A 21915-nucleotide genomic window follows, 5' to 3' on the forward strand; every position below is an offset into this window, starting at 1 on the left:
TTTTGTCTTTGTGAGCCAGGAAATTACAGGGTATCAGGTCACTCATCTTGCTGGAAATGTGTTCTCTGGGAATTTTCTATCTTAACAGTCTGGAGGAAAAAAAAAAAGCAGGTTCCTGTCTTCTTGAGCCTGGGGCAGGCAGACAGGGTATCACAGTTACCCTCTGCTTACCAGTCCCTCCCAAAGCACTCTGGCTTAAGGTACTTCCCTTTATACCAGGCACCCTTCCCAAATCCAAACCCTTCTCCCATCCCTCGTTTACCCACATCCCAGCATTCATTTGTGGCTCTTGGTTCTCAGTGAAGCTCCTATTTGAATGGACAGATTGCCTGTTTCTTTCCTCTCTAGAATATCTCCAGTGAGCTAGTTTTCGTGCTCACATTTGGGATCCAAGGAACCCTTAGATTTCTAGCCTTTAGTGGCAAATCTTGAGATTAAATGATCTCTAGGTACCCTAAGGAAGATCCTTGCTATCTAATAAGGTATCTGCATTTAAAATCAATTAAATACATATTTATTAAATACCTAATATGTGCTGGGTGATAGGGATAGAGATGAAAAGCAATACTGGCCCTCAAGGAGCTCCCATCCACCATACAAATGCAAGTTGGTATTAAAAAAAAGAAACACAGAGGGGAAAAACAGTGCCCGTAGTCAAGATTTCTTCCTAGGCACGTGATTCTGTCCTTCACTCAGCTAGGAAGAGTCCCCTGATCAGGCAGCAGCTATTAAATGACTTTGGTCATCAGGAATGACAAGTCACCATTTCAGGTCTCTGTGCAGCATGACAGGGAAACAGGATGGGTGAGGGGGCTTGACAGCTGCCCCCAGAACAGCAAAGCTCTGCTCGCCTTGCAAACTGCAGATCAGCTGCTCTCCAAAAAGAAAGACCTTGCTATAAGAGGCTTCAGAGAAAAAGAAAGAGACAAGGCTTTCTAGATGAGCCCATCTGGGAGCCAACACTGTTTTCCTGATTCATGGAAACATCTGTTCGTTTCTCCCCTCGCTGAGGGGGGCCCGAAGCTTTTAACAAGAGGTGAACAGTTTGACTACCCTGGGTACACTGGGAAGGGACTATACACATATCCCAATATCATTGTGTCCCACTCCCACCCTAGGAATGGGTGAAGGCTGTTCAGGAAATGAGGCCAAGGCATTCCCCTGGACTTTGTAGAAATGAGACCAAAAAAGAAACACAAAAGATGCTTTTCAAGAGCCTCCACAATTTGACCTTTTCCTATCTTTTAGTTCCCTTTCTTCCATGCACCATTCCCCTAAGGCCTGGAGATTGCTGTTCACCTGATTGAATGGCCTTTCCCTTCTCCCTCTTACTTCTTCCTTCCTTAAAAGCCTAGCTTAAGGTCTGTTGCCTTCATTCGCCTTCATAGACTATTTTAGTCCAAAACAGTTTTTCCCTCCTGTGAATTCCTAAAGCACTAGCCAGTCGGTCAACAAGCATTTATTATGAACTTGCTATGTGCCAAGTACTGTGTCAAATACCAGAGATACTAAGAAAGTTAAAAACAAAAAAGCAAACCAAAAAACCCCTTCCCTTCAGGAGTTTACATTCCAGAGGAACAGACAAACATGAAAATAACTATATTACATGCAAAGCATATAGAGGAATAGGCCCAGGATGGGCAGAAAACCTCTTGTAGAAGGAGGTCAGATCTGGAAGGAATCCAGGGAAACTTTGAGGCACAGTAAAGAGGCAGAGCATTCCAGACACGGGGATGGCCTATGCAAAGACACAGAGATAGAAGGTAGAACATGGTGTCCAGCAAGTAGACCAGTGTGGTAGATTGAAATTATCACTTACTTTTTTCTAATGGTTTTCTGTGAGCTAATTTCATTTCCCTCTGTCTGTCCCAGAGCCAAGCACATAGTAGGCATTCAATAAACATCTACTGAACTGATTCTGAGAGTTCCTTAAGGTTAATGACCCTGCTTTATGTTGCTCTTATGATTCCCCATCATCACCTAGCACCTGCCTGGCCACCCAGTAGGTCCTTCCAAAGAGGTGATCTAATTGATGACTTTTGGTAAATAAGGGAAGGAGTAATCATAGGGCCAAATTCCATCTTCCTCACCTGAAGGAAGGGGAAAAGGAGTGGTCCCCCTTGGGCATGGTAACTATAAAGCAGAGAACCTGGAGTTTAGAATCCAACCTCATCATATGGCTAGATTTAAGGAAAATGACAACGTTCCAGTTGACAAAGTGATGATGGTGATTGATGATGGTGAGGGTGGCCAATTACATTTATATAATGTTTTCCCATTTCTGAAAATTGTTCATCTACATCAGATCCAAGTCAGTTTTTAATATCTTAGTAAGTACCCACTGTGTTCAAGAACTTATGCTAAGCAATGCAGATGCAAAGTCAAAAACAAAGTCCTCTCACCTATGGGAAGGAGGGAGAAGCCATACCCTCAGTATAACTAAGAAGGTAATTTGAGGAGGGAGGAAGGAAGTGAGTTTTCAGGAAACCTATATGGGATAAGATGGAATATGAACTTACCTTGGAAGAAAGATACTTATTCTCAAAGACAGAGACAAAGAGGGAGTGAATTCCAGACCCGTTGGGCAGGAGATGAAATACAGAACTCAGAGAACAGCCATCTCATGTTGGCTAGAATTTTCATGAAAGGAAATAATGTGAAATCAGCCTGGAAAAATCAGTTAGAGAGAGGTTGTGGGGGTCTTAAATCCCAAGCTAAGGAGTTGGTATTTCATCATATTGGCCATAAGGAACCACTGAAAGTTTTTAAGCAGAAAGAGATAATAAGGTCAGAGTGATGACCAACTATGAATGACTCAGCTCTTCTCAGCAACACAGTGATCCAAGACAAGTGCAAAGGACTCACAAAGGAAAATGCCATCCCTGTCCAGATAAAGGACTGATGGACTCTGAATGCAGATCGAAGCATATTATTTTCACTTACCTTCTTTTTTGTGTTTGTTTTGTTTTGGATTTGCTTCTTCTTTCACAACTGTGACTAATATGGAAATATGTTTTACATGATAGTACATGTATAACCTATATCAAATTGCCTACCATTCTCGGAAGACAAGAGGGGAGGGAGGGAAAAAGATATGGAACTCAAAATCTTGTAAAAAATGAATGCTAAAAATTGTCTTGACATGTAATTGGGGAAAAAATAAAATACTATTGAAATAAAATTTAAAAAAATAAAAAATATAAGATCATAATTGTGCCTCAGGAAGACTATTTTGTCAGTTGTTTGGAGGATAGAGAGGATAAATTGGAAATAAGGAGACTGCTTAGGTTATTACAATAGTCTAGGCAAGAGGTGATGGTGTTCTAAACTAGGGTGGCAGCCGTGATGAGCGGACAATCACAGACTTGAGAAACATGGAGGTAGAATCATCAAGATTGGCCATGGATATATGATTGGATATGTTCGACAGTGGGGAGGAAGAGACAAGAGTTAAAGGATGACCCTGAGGTTAGGAGATCAACAAATATAGAGAAATCTGTCGGAGAGCACGGTTTGGTATGAAAGATGAGAACACAAGACCACAGGGCTGTGAGAAAAAGTACCAGTCTTTGGGTCTAAGGACCTGACACCTATGGGATCTTCTTGGGCAATTCACTTAACCTCCCTAGGCCTTGGTTACCTGAGATGTAAAAGAAGGAGATGGGACTAGTTGGCTATAATGGTCCCTGTGAGCCTTAGGCTCACAGAAATTAATGTTTGAGTTGCAACTAAAACCCAGGCTACTTGATTGCCCTTGAGGTAAAAAAAAGAGAAGCACCTCTGTTCTTTATGAACTATGGCATCTTATCCTGGCAGTGGCAATGGAATGGGAAAAGAGAGAGAAGGGGGGGGTGGGGTATTGGACAGTTGTTTCATCTAGGCAGAGCCTGATGGGGAACTGGTGGTGTCATGTCACAAGTATTTACTTTTTTCTTTCTGTGACTCTGAAAGACCAAGGATTTGAACAATTCTGGTGCAAAGGATATGGTAGAACATTAACAGATTTAAGAAAATTTGCCATATAGCTCTCTGCCCAAATCCTACCTGGCTAAAGACTGTAATCCCGGGCATGCAGGAGCAGCTGGGATAAGGTATTTGTGAATCGTAGGCAAAGTTTAAAAATGGTATCTCTGTGTGTTTTACTAGTGGCTTTCATTCTCTACTGTAACACTCCAGGACCTATCAAAAAATTAATACCTCTGAGCCAAGGAGGATGGAGTTTTCTGGAATTAAAATGATACACATTTATAAAGAGAGGCAGCCTGGAAACTGGAAAAATCCGGATTCAAATCATGCCTTGACACATACTGACTGTGACCCAGGACAAGTCACTTAAAAGTTCTGTGTCCCAGGAAGCTCTCCAAGATTATGTGATGCTCATCTGCAGCTTTGGAGGGAGTTTCCTCCCTGGGAGTCCCATATACCAATGTATCCATGGGCCCTGCTTCTTCCCTCCTCCAAATTTAGAAGTATCATTTATTCTCTAATTGGACAGGTTACCCCCACCCCCATAAGTGCCACAGGAAGTCGCCTCACATATCTCTAAGGTCAGGCACTGGAGTCAGGAATAAAGACTCTTTCCAGGCAACCTGGATTTTTTTCTCTCTTGAAATGGAATGTTATCAGGACACTCAAGGACTACCCCTCTCCCACCTATGTCCCATGGCCCGAAAGTGTCCAGGTCTACAATGAGGCTGATATTGCATGCTAGTGCTTTCTAGGAGAAAAACACCCCCATCTCTGCAGTATACATTATCACACAGTATCATCTAGCTTTAGCACCTCTAGGGATTGGTCTACTGCTTCCCTGGGGAACCAGCTCTTCAGATGTTTCAGGCATTTAAATAGCAACCCCCTGTCTTTCTCTCCTCTCCCACCTTTTCCTTTCCTACCTCCTCCAACCCAATCTCAGGTTCTGTCCTGAACAATTCCCTGGGAGTTGACATCTTCCAATTGTTATAAAACAATCATCTGGCATAACTCTTGCTCTCTAAATCCCATTTTAGTACCCAAGCCACTTTACCCTCTCTGTACCTCAACTTCTCCAACATTTTTACCCTCAGAAGCTTACAATGAAGACCAACCACTCCATCATCATCTAATGCCTTTTGAGTATTCACTACATGATGGCTCAGTTCAGGTAGTGTTTGATAAGTTTACAGGGAGTGAAAAGGACCCCCACCCAATTCTTGCTCTGGGGGAACCTCTAACCTAGAGAAAGAAGCAAGGTACTCAGGAAACACACACAGAGATACAAAGTTGCTTGATAATTAAAATACATACAGTGGTGTCCATAAGCAGTTAATAAACAAAGGCTGTATAACTAATTGTGAGAGCTGGTGAGTGACCTGTAATGGGCCTGTTCAGTCAGAGACTTTTTGTATGAAGTTTGCTTTCCATAAAGAAGGGAAGGGAAAGATATGGTATTAATACATTCCAGCTCTCATTTTGCAAAGGCAGTATGACTTAGTGGCTAGCACATGGGCCTTGGAGTCAGAAAGACCTGGGTTTCAATCTCACTTCTGATATTTACTAGTTGTATGACAAGGGCAGGACAAGTAACCTCTCTGGGTCTCAGTTTCCTAACTTGAAAATAGTACCTGTGGTTTCTCATAGGGTTGTTGGGAAGCTCAGAGACAATGTTTGTGATTGTTGGTTATTCTAAGTTGAGAGAAAAAAAAAGAGGGTTAAGCAGTGCCCTAAAGATACCCCCTCCCAACTCTCTCCTCTCACCACTTCCCTTCCCCACCGCTCACCAGTTTGCCTAGTGTACAAGTTCACGGAATCTATTTCTTGCCCTTGAGAATTGCCCTCCAGGGGGAAGGCATCTGGTGGAGGAGAGCCTCCATCCCTGCGTTTTGTAGCTACTGCCCTCTCCATTTCCTCCTGCAGCCTGCCCCTCCTCACGGCCCCCCCTCAGCCCTCGGCCAGCCACAGCCCTTCCTGGCTGCTTTCCCCAGACACCTGACTTCGTGTCTAGTGGTCCTTCTGTCTGTCTGGGCAACTGGAACCCATTAGGCCACTTCTTGCACCTCGTCCTCCCTCCCAATTTTTGTTTGCATTTGAAGATAGTTTCTTTCCATGGAGTGGAAATAGCTGGAAAGGGTAGGATGAGAAGGGGGGGAATGAAGGAGGAAGAGGACGGGGAAAAAAGGAGGGGGGGCGGGGAATGGCGATCAAGGGGGAGACGAGGAGGTTCTCCAGACTCATACACAAACAGAAATAAATATAATTTCTATCTTTCCCCTTCCTCATTTTCGTTTTCCGACTCCCCAGACAGTTTCCAGGGGGCTTAGCATTTTCAAAGCCTCGCGTAAGCGTCTCTGACAATGGGAAGTGGTGCCTTTTCGCCCGCGGCCGGCACCGTTTTAAATGAGGTCCCAGGTAGCCATGGTTACCTCTCCTCTTCGGTGGGAGATGACTTTTATTTCCTGCCTTTTGTGTTTGCACATCTCAGATACACATCCTCCTGCCCCCTAATTGGCATTCACACTTCGGGGCCGCGCGAAAGGGATCGACCAAACAAGCAGGAACGCCAGGGGCGGGCAGGCGAGCGCCCAGGACTGGACAAGCGTGGGACCCAGAGACCGAGGGGGTCAGGGTTCGGGGAGGCGGACAAAAGAGCGGGAGGAAGACGGTGTGGGTGAGAGAGGCAGGGTGGAGGAACCCAAGGGGACTCGTGCGGGGGAAGGTGGGAGGGGCGCCGAGGAGGGAGGAAGGTCATCAGATTTGCCCACGGGACATGAAAAGCCACCCGGATCGAGGCAGATTTCTCTGCGCCCCCTGGGAGGCCCCAGGAGCCCAGTCCTCTTGCTCCCCCTCCCTCATGTTCTCCACCAACCCTCACATCAGTTCCGGGGAAAGGAAAGAGGAGCGCGGCGGGGACTGCTCCAGGGACCCAGGTACCGCGCTCCCGGGTAGGTGGGTGGGTGGGACCGCTCTCAACTGATGGATGCCCCGGGAAGTCCCGGGAGCCGAGAGGGCGAGGAGCCAGGCGGGGCGGCGGAGCTCGCCCCCCCCCCCCCCCCTCCGATCTCCCTCATGCCCTGTGGCCCCACTGCATGACCTGAGCTGGGAAGTGGGTGGGGAGGGAAGCGGGTGGAACTTCTCCTCCGACTGCCGCCCAGGCGGCGCACAAGTCGGGCACCCGGGCCAATCCAGCGCGGAACGCGGTCCCAGGCCTCACGGCCCGGAGAACTGCGTGGATCTGCCTAGGCCGGCGGCGGCACAAGCCTGGGGCTGGACGGGGGGAGCTGGGAGCGTCGTGCGGCACACGGCATGCCACGGCTCGTTGGCTTCTGCAGGAGCCCTGGGAACCGGGTGCGAGAATCGGAGATGCGGGAGGGGGAGGCTCGGGGCGGAGCGCGCTCTCCCTGCCCCTGATGGATGGGCGATCAAGGGCTCGGTGCCGCAGGAGTGGCGCGCGGGACGTGGGCAAGGGAGCTGCCGCTCTGGGGAAAGGTGCAGGGTGCGGGGGAGGGGGAGTCTCCGAAGGTTCCGGGAGGAAGAGGGGGAGGGGCCGCCCTCCACGCCGAGTGCACCTCGCTCCCCTTCCAAACCCGGCCCCCCGAACAAAGGATTTCTCCTTCCACTTTCTGCTGCGAGGCTTAATTGCAAAATAAATACGCGCATTTGTACGCACGAGGAGCCGGGAGGTGGGGGGCAGGGCGGGGGCGGCCCCGTGTCAGACAGCGAGCTCCTCGAGCCTGGCATCGGGGGCCACCCTGGGTGCCGCACCTGCCCCTCCGGCCCCAGTCTGTTAGCGGCACAGCGAGGGCAGAGCGGTGCCAGTCAGCCGCGCGGGAGTGACAGCTCGCTAAGCAGCTCGGAACGCCGAGTGCAGCGTAACGCGGGGAAGCGGACATGTTGGCTTGGCTCTGCTCGCGGGAAAACAATTTGCAGAACTATGCGGGGGGGATGAGCGAGAGCACTCTGCCTCGGCTCTGGGGTGAGGGCTGCGGGGCTGGGCAGGGAGAGAGGAGGAGTACTCACCGCGGGTGGGTTTAGACTTGCAGATGACCTTGTTTATACCTACCCAACGGAAGCGAGCTTGCACAATGGTGGCACTTGGATGTACATGTGGACTGTCTAGGGGCTTGTAGAGACTAGGGACCATTGGAGAGCTCTTCTAATTTCCAGTTTGCTGACTGCACCCAGAGCTGGCCCTCGCTCCCTCGGGTGTGCCAGGGCAAGGGTCTGACACCGTCTCTAAATTAAAAAAACAAAACAAAACAGAAAAACATTCTGGTCCAGAAGGACCAGACAATACCAACCCACCTCCTACCTTCTTTTGCTCTTCCCCACCCCCACCCACCAAGGCAAGAGATAGAGAGAGATAAATGCCTCAGATCCACAACTTGACTGCTCTCCGGATACCCTCAATCTCTCCCCCACCCCTACCAAAAAAAAACCCTACGGAGCAGAAGAAAACATTTTCAGCACCTAGAGGTTACCATCAGTACTAGCTTTGAGCCAGAGCTGTGCCAAAGATGCCATTTCTTCCTCTCTATTCCAGGTGGTTTGGAGGGGAGCGAGGGTGTTTAGGAAGTGGGGCTTCAGAAAAGGCCTAGTTCCAGCTCTACAATTTGACCGAGACCTCTAATGCCACCCTTACCCATGCCTAACACCGTCAGTCAGTCACAGTAATTAGGAGGGTGAAGGAGGTAAAAGCGGATTCTGATCTTTTCTCAAGTTTGTATTGTGTGCTGTGCCCAGATCTGTGCCAGGGGTCTGTGGAGGAGGCAAGAGAAGTGTATGGAAATATTTAAATCAATTCCTATCCAGCTCTGCTTCTCTCAGTGACTAGCTTTGTGACCTCAGACCAGTCATCTGACCCATCTGGGACTCACTTTCCTCATCAGTAAAATAAAAGGGATTGGAGACGATCCCTTCCAACTCCAAATCTATGATCACTATGGTCAAAATAGTTGTTTAAAATAGATTTGTGGTGTAAGGGCATGTGTCTAAGTGTCAGGAAATCTTGTCTGGCCTTTGTCACCATTTGTGTGTCTTTGGGTAGTCACCCTTGCTTTTCTGGGCTTCATTTTCCTTCCCTATAAAAGGGAGGGTTTCAGGAAGATATTTGCTAATATACCTTCCAGCTTAGAAATGCCTGGCTCCATGTTCCTAGAATAATCAGTCCCTGCCCTGAAAGCCAAGCAGGGGAAAAGATACATATAGGATGGAAACAATTCAGTAACAGTATCGGGCAGTAACTGTTACATATATAGAATTTAGATACTAAGTATCCCTAAGCTCTCTGAGGAGAACGCACTCACTTCTGATTGGGAAGGCTTCATGGAGGAGGCAGGCTTTGTCCTGAACCTTATAGAATGGGTGCTGGGGTTTGGATAGGTAAAGAGGAGGGAGAGTTTATTGAAGAGGGGAAGGATGTGTGGAGGAAGCTAAAGTAAAAGGTGTGGAGACTTGGGAATGAGCATGGCCTTCCAGTTTGACCCTGAGAAAAGTGGCCAAAAGTAGAGGCTTTAAGGAGGGGAGTAGTGTAGTCTGAACATGTGCACCCCCGCTCCTCAGCCAGCTTTACCAGCTCCCTGTGAACTCTAGGACAAAATATAAGTGCCTCTGTTTGACTTTTAAGCCTTTTCACAATCTGGCTTCCACCTTTCTCCAGGCTGATTGTGTATTACTCCCCACAAACACTCTCTTTTCCAGTTATACTGTGGTGTTTGGAGTTCCCCTATACAACATTAGTTTGCCCACCTTAGGGCTTTTGCACGTGCTAGCCCCATGCCCATAATCTCCCTCTTTACCCTTGCCTTTTGGAACTCCTAGCTCCCTTGAAGGCTCAGGTCGGAAGCCTTTCCTGATTCTGTCCCTCTCCTTCAGTCATTAGTGTTCCCTCTCCATTATCCATTACTTTGAATTCAATTTTTTTGTGGTCATTTTGTATTTATTTCCCTGTCTGTGTTGTCCTCCTTGTCTACCCTAGCTCTCTAGGAGAAAGTGGGATACTTGAACTCAGGGATTGTTTGGGGGATTTTTTGTTATTTTTGGTTGTCTTGTTTTGTCTTTGTAACCCCAGGTCTTTGAATAAGTGTCTGGCCTCTAGTAAGAGATTAAAGAAGACTTTGAATTGAATTGAGGTGGGAAAAATAGGTTAGCGCTAGACTGTGGGAAGCCATGAATGTCCACTGGAGGGGTTAATACTTTCTTCTGGAGCCAGATGTAGTTTTGGGGGAGGTGAATAATCCAGCCTCACCCCCTACCACTTCCACACCCCCAAAGCACAGCACATCATTTTCTTAACATTGGTTGCCTCTTGTAGATTTTGCAGGCATTAATGAAGTTATGAGACCTTTTGTAACTCTGTTATTAAAGCCATAAAGCATGACCTCCTCACTTCTAACCAGTTCATGGTTGGCTACCAAGAGCTCTGTGTGTACTAGGCTTTTAGTGGCTATTAGCTGAGCCAGAAAGAATTCTGGAGAGAATCAGACGAAAGTGTGGGTGAACAAAAAAAAAAACACCTGAGAACAAGGGTCATCGACAGACTGGGGCCACTGGATTAGGAGGCATCCCTCAGGGAGGGGTGAATGATTTGAGGCTGGGGAGAGAGGCCGGGGGAAAGGAGATGAGAATTAACGGGTCGGGAAGGGAATGAGGCGCAGCAGGTTGGACAACTCCAGGAGGCAGAGGCAGGACAATTGTGTTTTCCCTCTTTTGCAAGGATGAGAGGACAAGTGAGTGGGTACTGATGGTAATACTGTAGGCTTCAGAGCAAGAAGATAGGTGGGCTGGAGTGGTCAGGGAGGTGGGGCTTGAGGTAAGCCTCAGAGGAGGAGTTGGATTGGGTGGGGAGGAAGGGCATTCTAGGTAGAAGAACCGTGTGAAAAAAGACTGAGCAAATATGAGGTTGGAAAAGTATGAGTTAGATTCTAGAGAAGACCAGTCTGCCCGAACTAAAGATTGTACATAGGGGAGAAATGGGAGACAAGTGGGAGACAAGGCCAACAGGCTGAGAATATGCTAGGGGCTTGATACAGGTATGCCAATTAATTGGACCATCCCAGTGCAATCAAAACAGGAAGTCTCCCACTTTAGAACTTTCTGAGTCAGCTTTGTTCTGCAAAAGCAAAGGGTTAAATTTCCTAAGGATCAGGGAGGCTGGGAGGGGAGCATGGGAGGGACTGTTGGGCACTCCTATTCTTACAGCTTTCTGCCTTCAGCCCAGGAGGCACAGTAGAGTCAGGTCTCTTGTGGGTGTGCCCTGGTGAAGGAGGTAGGTGCTGGGCTAGCAGGAAGAGACCAGGAAAGGGAGTGCCAGAGATGGGGGAGCCTCATAGATGTTGACATATTTTTCTCCGGCTGTGACAGCACAGTGGTGCCTCCTTATTCTCAGGCATCTAGCTACCTGAGTCCAGGGATTTGCCAGCTGTCAGTATCAGACACAATGGAGGAAGCTGAGAAGGCAAGGACGAGAAGTCAAGGAGGCTGTCACGGCGGCAAGAGGGTTAGGCTGGAAAGGCTTGCTTTGGAGCAAGCTGATTGGAAAAAAAATGGAGGGTATGAACATTTGGGGCACTGATGGGGACCAGAGACTTCATCTGGAATGAAAGCGGCAGCAGGCAGGGGGTGTGGAGATGTCCATCTGGGAGCTTACAGCCTTGAAAGCTGTAAAGCTGGTAGTTGTTTGTGAGGTGGCATTTCCAATCTGCAGAGGGCCCTGCTGCCATTCTCATTAACTTCTCGTCAGTCACTAAGCCCTGGGGAGACAGGCGTATGGATCTGGAAGGGACCTTGGAAGCCAACTAGTCTGACTCCCTAGTTTAACAGATAAGGAAACTGAGGCCCAGAGAAAGAAAGCAGTCTAGTCCGAGTCACACAGGTAGTAAGTGGCAGAGCCTGAAAGCCTGGTGTTCCTTCCACTCACTCTACGACATTTCCTCCCTGCTGTCCTCTCCCATTTAAAAAATAAAGTTCAGAGTGGGGCTTGGGAGCTCCCTAAGAGCACCCAGGAAGGTGAGGGCTTGAATCCCCAGCCTCTCCTAAAGTGGCTGCTGGACATACTTTGACTGCTGAGCTAAAGCTACTTAGTCCCTCTATCCTCTCTCACTTCCTCTGTTTCTGGGGTGGCCAAGCATGCCCTCTTGGATTTCAATTCCATCTGTCCAACTACTTGCAAGCAGACAATCCACGAGGAAATGGAGGCCTACGAAGGGTGGTTCACAGCTATGTATACCTGTGTTCTTGAGGCCAGTAATTAACAGGATAATTGTTTGGCTAATGATGATAATACTTAGAGCAACACTTCCAGGGATGGTGATGGCCATGGGCAAGTGGGTAGAATATAAAATGAGCCATGGTCTTAGGAGCTGACTAGTCTGGTCAGTTCCCTGAATCCCACACACCACTGGGAGAGCGATTGGACTCTATAAAGGGTCATCCATTCAATCTGGCAGCACTCAATGTGTGCTCAGACCCAACCCAGGTACTGAGCTGGGGAGAAAGCTGCACAGGAAGAGGAGACACAGCCCTTCCCTGCAAGAAGCTTCTATCCTTGTTTGGGGAGATAAGACAGCACAGCACACACACACACACACACACACACACACACACACACACACATGAAACAACCATAGAATGTTAATAAATCAAAGAGAAGCTGCCCATGTCTGTAGAAAAAACCATCAGCTGGGTGGCAGAACTAAGACCTTGCCCACGTCCTGCTACTAACTAGCAATGTGATGGCAAGTCTCCTAACGTCTCTGGGCCTTTTGTATTGGATGATCTCTAAGGTCCCGTATGACTCTACCATTCTTTTAAGGTGATTTCTAAATGTGAGATTGTCTGGTAAAGCCAAAAAGTACTATTCAGAGAAGGGAGGGGTCATTGTGGGCTGGGCTGGACTAGGAGGGCTTCTTGGAGAATTTGGGCCCTGAAAGAACCAGAGACCTTTTAGTGGGTGGGGGACAGTAGGCGTAAAAGTAAAGAAAAGAGGAATGAGGACAGTACAGCAGGAGACAGCTTGACTAGAATGTTGTAGGTAGGTATTAGGGAGAAGGGGAAGGGAGAAAAGACTGGGTAAGTCAGGTAGGGCCATTGACAGACAACCTTGCAAACTAAGTAGAAACCTTTAGCCTTAATCCATTAGGCCTGGAGTTAGCAACTTTTTTAAATGACAGGACCAGAGTTTCCAGCAGTGGAAGAAGTGTTGGACTTCCTTGGAGTTGAGAGGCCTGTATCCAAAGCCTGCCTGTGATATTCGTTAGCTGTATAACCATGGGCTTTGTTTCCCCGAATCTCATCTGTAAAATGGGGATAATCACGTTTCAAGCACCTGCCTCACAGAGTTATTGTAAGGACAAAGGAGCTAACATATGCAGAACACTTTGTGAACCTTCAAGCTCCACACACATCAGTTATTACTATTGTTATTATATGGGGATTTTTTTTCCTTTTGGAAAATGAGAAGTCAGAGAGGAGGCTTGAATGGGAACCAGCCATTCATTCATGGCCATCTTTAGTGAACCGTCTCTGGACAGCCCTTGTGGTGAGAAATGGATACAGGTTCTCTCAAGTCTCCGTCGTGAAGGCAGAGCAGGAAAAGAGTTCAGCCCAGGGGGGAACCAGAATCTGAGGTGCCTGAAGTTTTAGTAACCTGGTGAGACCAGTAGCATAGTATTCAAAAGATAATAAACTTCCCTCCTGAGAAATTACCTAGGTCCCAGATCTCTGGGGTAGAAGAGGGGGCACAACAAAGGTTCATTTTTCCATGTGACTTTCCATAATGGCATGTGTTTTTAATGCCAGAAAATTCTGTTCTCCATGGCAGAGAAGTATTTATTTTGTGCTGAATCACCTTGCATAAGATACAGTGAAGGCCTAAAGTCTCAGTTGGACACAGAGGCACAGGACTTAATCAGGGACTTACCCAGGGCTATACTTGGGAACAAGTGAAGGAATCGTTTATAAGACACTGGGGTCCTTTTTAGTACAGAAGAAAGGGTGGAGTCAATCTCCTGGGTAATCCTACGAAAAGCCAGGGAGAGAAATCAGAGAGGGGAGCCCTGCTGGGGATGAATCTGCTTCACCTGAAGCAGCTAAGAAAGACCTCAGAAGTTCTCTGAGCCCATCAATTTTGGGGTGATACCTCTTCAACACAATCCAGCTCACTCTTTTCACTTTCTCTGCCTCATGCCCTCAGGCAGAAGGAGACCCCCAGAATCCCTCCCTACATCCTGGGCCTTCTCTTCCCTAATGTGTGCTCAGTCCTAGACCATGTGCTTGGGGGAAGGAAGATGGTGCGCAGGAAGAGACAAAAGTCCCTGCTGTCAAGAAACTTATCTATTCCGGGAGAGAAAAAAGGGTGCAGTTCAGTGATTCTCACACTTTTTCAGTCTTAGGCCTCTTCTACACTTTTAAAAATTATTGAGGACCCTCAGAGAATTTATGAGTTACATCTATTGATATTTTCTGAATTAGAAATTAAAATATCCCTGCAATATTATGAACATAGTTTTAACCTCAGACCCAAGAGTTCCCTGACCACACTTTGAGAATCGGTAATAGAGAGTTGGCCGTAGAGTCAGGGAAACCTTAGTTCAAGGTCTAGACAACTATTGGCTGTGTTACCCTGGGCAAGTCCCTTAACCTCCAAGGGTTCTAAGCAACTCCCTAATGCTTTAAGTGGGAAAAGAAGGTGCCAAATCACTTACCTTTTTTACTTTCCCATATCTTTGGCCCCAAGTTGAAGCACTAAATAGCCCCTTCTTATATTCAGAGCCTTTCCCTCTTCTTTCTTCACAATGGAAATTTGCTCCCTCCCCCTTACCTCCCTACACACACACACACACACACACACACACACACACACACACGCAGATTTTTGTCAACTAATCCCTCTAAAGTGTTAATGACTCATAATGGTTTAAGATAGGGTCCCTGAATTTTAATACCAGGTCTTTAACTCAGAGGAATGCCTCCCTAACTGTGGAATTTGATGGCCCATGGCCTAAGGCAGGCCAGTTTTTGGGATCTTTGAGCTGCAAAGCTGAAAGGCTCCCTCCAGTCATATTTCACAGTACGCACTATTCCTCCTTAGACTTTCCACAATCTATGAGGCTTATGTTTGGAGGCTTTTGCCTGCAAGGTGGAATTAGTTACCACCATATTTACTTTATTTTTGTATGTATGCTTATTTCCATATTAGCCATGTTGCCAGAAAAAAAAAGTGAAAAAAATTATGTTTCAATCTGAACTGAAACTCCATCAGTTCTGTCTCTAGAGATGGATAGCATTTTCTTCATAAGTCCTTTGGAATTGTCTTAAATCATTGTATTGCTGAGATTAGCTAAGTCATTCTCAGCTGATCATTGTACAGTATTGCTGTTACTGTGTATGGTGTTCTGGTTCTGCTCATTTCACTTTGTATCAGTTCATGTAAGTCTTCCTGGGTTTTCCTTTTGAAACCATGCTGTCATTTCTTATAGCACAATGGTGTTCCATTTTAATCATATACCACAACAGGTTCAGCCATTCCCCAGTGGATTGACCATTGTGTTTAGATCAGGTCTAGTAAACCTGGGGACTGGTCAACCAGAAACTACCCCATCCAGAACCAAAGGGAATCCCAGGACCCTGTTTCCCAGAATATTTCCCTTTCTCCCTTTGATATCCCTCCACTTCACCGCTCCTCCATTCCCACCAGATCTCTACAGGCATAAGTGGCTAAAATATATGTCTACAATCCAGCTCAGGTGCCACTTTTTTACAAGAGGTCTTTTCTGAATCTCTCTCTCTCTCTCAAAAAAAAAAAAGCATTTTGTATTTATTTTGTAGGTATTTTCATGGCACAGTGGATAGAGAGCTGTTCTCAGAATCAGGAAATGATAATAATAGCTAGCATTTATTTGTATAGTACTTCAAGGTTTGCAAAGCATTATTAAAATGTCTTATTTTATCCGCAGGTCAGCTCTGGGAAGTAGGTGTTATCATGAATCCCATTTTTACAGATGAGGAAACTGAGGCAGAAAAAAGTTAAGTGACTTACCCTAGATAAGAACTAGTAAGTGTCTCAAGAAGGATTATGAACTGGAGACTTTCTTTCTCCAGGTCTAGTGCTCTGTCTGCCAGGCCATTTGGCTGCCTAAAAAGGCCTAGGCACAAGTCCTGACACTAACACATACTGGCTCTATGATCCTAGGCAAGGCACTTATCATTTCCTTAGTGCTAAAAGCAATTCTACAACTCTACAATTCCAGCCTGTGTTGGCTGAGGGATGTTCCTCATTCAAGAATTCTCTATACCAGTAAAATCACAGGCGGAGGAATCCCTATCCCTATCCTTTCTTTTGAATTTACTTATATGTGTTCTTTCCACCCAATAGAATTTTTGTACTGCATTCCTATTACCTAGTGCAGTGCATAGGACAAAGTAGATGGTTATGAAATGCTTGTTACAGGCAGAAAGGAAGGAATGCAGCCTCCCTTGGGGCTGAAGAGAGGGAGGAAAGAAGATGGCTCCCTGAAGGATGGCTCCACGATCTGGTGCTTGCCTTTGTTTCCCGCTAGGTCTGAATTTGGGGTGCAGCCATCATCGTGAGCTGAACATTGTTGATCCCACCTCCCTTATGTTTCTCAGATCTGTCCCCTTCTGTCCAGTCTTCTGTCAGTACCTTGACTCAAGGCAATTATCCCCTTCCACCTGACTACTATAATGAGTGCCTAACTGCTCTCCCGGTCTCTAAACCATCCGTCACACTGCTGCCAGATTAATGTTCCTTACTGAAAAGAGTTGACAATATCACCCTCCTTCTGCTGCACCCCTCCCCCCCAAACAAACCCTTTCCAGACTTTTTCAAAGCAATTCCTTCCCACCACCTACTAGATGTAATCCAGACTCCTCAGTCTTGCATTTAAGACTCATCACAACTAGGTGGCTCAGCACATAGAACCCTAGACTTGGAGTCAGGAAGAGCCAAGTTCCAGTCCTACTTAGCAACTGAGTGATCTTCAACAAATCATTTCATTTCTCTCAGTCGCAGTTTCTTCAAGTGTAAACTGAGGATAACAGTAGACCCACCTCCCAGACTTATTGTGAAGACCAAGGAGAGGTAAAACACTTTGCAACTGACAAATGTTAGCTATTATTATTGCAGTCTAGTTCCTTCTTACGTTGCTAGCCGTTAGGTCACATTTCTGATCATGGGTACTAAGCAGGCCAGAAGTCATCCCCTAACTCTACCTAATGCTTTACTGACTGCCCCCAGCATATCCACCTGTCAGCATCTGGCTCATCCTTTAGAGCTCGGCTCAGATACCTTCCTTGGCCAATGCTCTGTCCTCTGAACATGACCTGAGTTTTCCCACCTTCACTCAAGTTTCCTATGCCTGTGATACCCTCTCTTCACCTGCTGAATCCTCTAAAGGCCAACTCAAATGCCACTTTCTCCAAGAAACCTTCCAAGATTCACCCCATACACACACACACACACGCACTTCTCAGGGCACTTTCTTTTGTCGCTTTCAAATACCCTTACCATGTTAAATAGCAGTACTGTATATTATAGTTCTGTGTTTATATCATATTCGACTGTAAGCTCTGTGCCTATTTATGCCATCGGCATTAAATAAATGTTTCTTGAATTGTTGAACTGAATCCCCTGCTTTATCCAAATGGTGTTTGCTACTTACTACCTTTGGGCAGGTTTTTGTATTGTGTGCTTGTTATCTTATCTCTGAACCCCACAGTGCCAGGCACAGAGTTCTTCATAAGCCCAGTATGTAGTAGGTGTTTACCAAATGTTTGTTGAATGAATGAATGAACAAATGAATGGTGGCCCGTAGCCTGCTTGGCACAGAATAGATCCAACGTAGTCAACATCCTAAGAGAGCAGATGTCCAACTCTCATTGACTACAGTCCTGGCTAATCAATGCCCTAGGGCATCTGGAGTTGGAGAACATCAAAAGAAAACCTTTATAAACAAATGAGAGTTGGAAGGGATCTTTGTGGCCATCTAGTCCAACCTGGTGATTTTATAGATGAGGAAACTACTGCCCAATAGTAAGTATCAGAGCATGATTTAGAACCCAGGACCACTGATTCTTAGTTCAGGCAAAGGGAGAAGAAGAGTTAGCTTGGGTGCCAGAGTATTATCCTGCCTAGCTGTTCAGAAATGAAAGAAAAGGTATCAGGGGCAGGAACAAGGTATCTTAGGCCGGGAGGCCCAAGTTTCTACTGTTGACATAGACTATTCTGGATGGACTTTTTACATGTGGCCAGGGAGAGCTAACATTAAGTATAGTATAGTTCGTGGCCACCTACAAGATGATGAAAGACCCCTAGTCAAAGAGAGCTACTGCCACATTCTGACATAGTTTCTGAAATTCTGCTAGAGATGCTTCTTTGGGTTAGGGTCTCGAAGGCTCCTGTTAAAACAGAAATGTTTGCTAGCATGCCTTTTATCGTGGTTGGTCCTTTACTTGAATTAGGACCACAGAATTTCAGATCTGATAGAAACTTTAGAAATACCTAGTTTAACCCTTTCATTTGATAAAGGGAACTCTGAGGCTCATCCAGGAAAAGGAGAATTCACCTTGTGGTTCCATAGCATATTAGTGGCAGAGATGTAACCATAGAATCTAGGGTTTCTAACCCCTGCTCTGCCTTTCTTTGCTCATCAAATTAGCCTTCGCCAGAGTGCAGCATCTTTGGAAAGATGGAACTCAGGATGGAGAGATTATTTTTTTATGTCTTGTTTTTGAGGGAAAGGGGAATAGAAAAGATGTTGAGAAGGGTCCATTACCCCACAGTGGACCTTCGTATAAATCCTTGGACCTGAAGGCACTGAGCACCTAGATGTGTGTATGGGGTAGGGGGAGTGTACAGTGTACAGGAAAACTTGTGGGATGCTGAAAGGAAACTGACAACATGCCAAGGCTCCCTACTCCTGCTCCATAATTTGTCTGCAGGCTGAAATGCATTAGGATGATTAAAAATGGTTCTGCTGTGTGAGGCAAAGCTAGGGCAAATCCCTAGCAAAAACTTCAGAATCGCAGAAAAATAACCCCCCTTGATCCCTATCCTCTGAGATACCTGGTGATCCAGTGGATAGAGCACTGGACTTAGAGGTGGAAAGACCTGAGTTCAAATCCAGCTCCCAGACACTTACTAGCTGTGTGACCCTGGGCAAGCCGCTTAACCTCTGCCTCAGTTTCCTCCACTGTTAAATGTGGATAATGATAGCACCTACTCTGTAGGGTTGTGTTGAGGTTTAAATGAAGTAAGATTTGTTAAAAAGCACTTAGCACAGTACCTGTCACTATGTAAATACTTGTTCCCTTTCTACCCTTAATCCTCCCTCTTCTCATGTGGGTGACAAGGCACATACATATATGTTGCCACGGAAGTTACAGATTACATTTGGAAGGAACCTTAGAAGCCATCTTGTCCATCTCCATGATTTTATAGATGAATTTGCTTTGGCCTAGTCCGGAGGTGGGGCACCTGTGGCCTCAAGGCCACATGTGGCCCTCTAGGTTATCAGGGTTGGCCGTGTGACTGAACCCAAGCTTCACAGAACAAATTCTTCTATTAAGGGGATCTGTTCTGTGAAGTGTAAATTCAGCCAGAGGGCTGCACTTGAGGACCTAGAGGGTCACATGTGGCCTCCAGGCTGCAGGTTTCCCATCCATGACCTAGTTAGTAAGAGGTAGAAAAGCAGAGATTCAAACCTAGGCATTCTGCTTCCAAATTCAGCATACTATTTGTGTATTTTGGTGTACTGTTAGTGTATTAATACACTAATTTGTGTATTAACGTGTGGGGGAATGGCACTAGACTTTGTTCCCATACATTTAGATGTGGCCTTGTTTGTGTCCTTCCGTTGGTCTCCAGGGGGAAGGGACTGAAAATCCCCTAGCACTTCCTGTTGGAGATCCTGCCCTGATTAAATTTCTTGGATTTCCTTTCTTTCAGCTCAAATGCTACCTCCTCCACAATACCTTCCTTGATCTGTGATTCCTATTGTTTTCCTCAAATAGATGTGATATCTCCCTCCTCTGAATGCCTCCAGACCTAGTTTTGCATTAGGTCTCTGGCAGTTATAGCATACTACCTTATATTTTATTGATTGGCTAGATTACAAACTCCTTAAGGACATCCAGTGTCTTCTCTGTATCCCTCATAGCACCCAGGGTAGTACTCTGGCATAGGCATGAATGAATGAATGAAAGAATGAATGAACGAAGTGTGACATCTGTAATGAGGGTCTCTGTGTCCTTAACATATATTTATTGAGCTGTTACTTTGGGCCAAACACAGTGCTAGCCATGAGGACAGAAATTCAAAAGCTTAACCAGTCCCTGCCATCAAAAAACACACGGTCTTTTGGGGTGGGTGGGAGGTGAATACCACATTTACAGCTAAGAAAATAAAGTGTATGTTCAAAATATATACAAAGTGATCTCATTTCAGGGCACAGAAAACTGGAGAAGTCAGGAAAAACCTTTTGAGGAAGGTGTCACTTGAGCGTTGAAGGCAGACACAGGATTCCAAGAGAAGGAGATAAGGAGGATCATTCGGAGCATGAGCATGAAAAGGGGAATTGGGAGATCAAATGTCAGGTATGGGGAGGAGTAAGTCAGCCAGTGTGTCTGCAGAGCAGGGCTCAGGAGGAGGGACAGTGGGCAAGTAGACCTGGAAAGATAATCTGGAGCCGGATTGTGAAGCGTTTTAAATACCCGAATGGCTATGGGGAACCTAGTGAAGCTTGAGCAAGGGAGAAATGTGGCCAGACTATCATCCTAGAACTATCAGTTTGGTTTTGGGGAGTTTGGTTTGGTGAGGGGAGAGAGAAGGGAGTGTAGGGAAGACCAGTTAGGACAGGATTGCAGTAGTCTGAGCAAGAGATGATTAGGGCCTGAACTGGAGTGGTTGTGATCCAAGCAGAGAGAAGAGGACAGACAGGAGAGATGTTGAGGAGGTATAATAGATAAGAATTGGCATGTGATTGGATTTGGAGGGTGAGTGAGAGGGAATAGTGAAAGATGACTCCTATATTGTGAATGTCTGGGACTGGAAGAATAGTGGGGCCCTCCACAAAAATTAGGGAAAGTTGAAGGAGCTTTGGGCTTAGATGCAGTCCTTGATCTTAGAGGGATTCATCCTGGCTGGAGAGACAAGACTGAAAGACATGAAACAATTTCAGCACAATGCAGGTACAGGACAGGTACAATCAGGAGGAAAAGATCTCGGGGCTTAGAGTACATTGGGAAGGCTGCCCACAAGAGAGGGGACCGAAACCAGACTTTGGATGATGGGAAAGATTTGGATTTGCAGCATAGATTGAAGGGAAGGGTGTTCATGAGGGAGCAAGGGTGTGGAGGTAGGAATACCTATGGCACAGGAATGGCAGCTTACAGTCATATAGCAATTGAAGGTTTAGAGTTTACACATATTATCTTGTTTGATTCTCACAAACATGTGAGATAGGTACCTTTAATATTCCTATTTTACAGAGGAGAAATTGGGGTTCAAGGAAGTTAAGTGACTTGTTGGGGTCACAGTCCTACTGAGCTATTAAACTGGGATCTAGACTTAGATGTTCCCAGCTGTAAGTCCACATCCTCTACTGCATCATCCCTGGGGCCTGGCTGGAGCAGAGAGGGCCAAACTGGGGAGAAGCAGGAGATCAGTGGGTCTGGCTAGTCCTCTCAGTTTCCATACCCTTGGTTATTTCAGCTTCGGTCTATCTGCAGACTCTTCTGTTACTTCTAAACATGCCCTCTCTATCCCCATCCTCTACTTTTCTTAGCCCTTCCTTCCTCCCATGACCCTGACTTAGATGGAGCTTCCTTCCACCTCTGCCTTCACTTTCTCATGCCAAGGCACCAACGCCATGGGAGGTGCATGGGATGCGGGGGTACAGCTGCTGGAGCTAATTTTGAGGAAAAGAT

General features: G+C 46.3%; 1 protein-coding gene and 1 long non-coding RNA gene across 20 annotated transcripts in view; one reads left to right on the forward strand and one right to left on the reverse strand.

Annotated features, from left to right (window-relative positions):
* RAI1 (retinoic acid induced 1) overlaps nucleotides 1-21915 on the forward strand; it is a 305090-nt gene that overhangs the window by 188608 nt on the left and 94567 nt on the right. Inside the window, exon 1 of one of the 8 annotated variants that reach the window (XM_072650161.1) lies at nucleotides 6813-6902. The exons of 6 other annotated variants lie outside the window; for them this stretch is intronic. The gene's annotated coding sequence lies outside the window, so the exon portion shown is untranslated. Of the gene's footprint in view, nucleotides 1-6812; nucleotides 6903-8207; nucleotides 20584-21915 lie in introns of those variants that run through there. One more of the 8 variants, XM_072650162.1, reaches the window with a different exon arrangement.
* LOC140530986 (uncharacterized) overlaps nucleotides 1-21915 on the reverse strand; it is a 202907-nt gene that overhangs the window by 139452 nt on the left and 41540 nt on the right. For all 12 annotated transcript variants that reach the window (XR_011976214.1, XR_011976223.1, XR_011976219.1 and 9 more), the window contains exon 2: nucleotides 8036-8208. This is a non-coding gene — a long non-coding RNA (uncharacterized lncRNA). The remainder of the gene's footprint in view (nucleotides 1-8035; nucleotides 8209-21915) is intronic.

The sequence above is a fragment of the Notamacropus eugenii genome, chromosome 3 (genome assembly GCF_028372415.1).
Source record: "Notamacropus eugenii isolate mMacEug1 chromosome 3, mMacEug1.pri_v2, whole genome shotgun sequence".
Classification (NCBI taxonomy): domain Eukaryota; kingdom Metazoa; phylum Chordata; class Mammalia; order Diprotodontia; family Macropodidae; genus Notamacropus; species Notamacropus eugenii.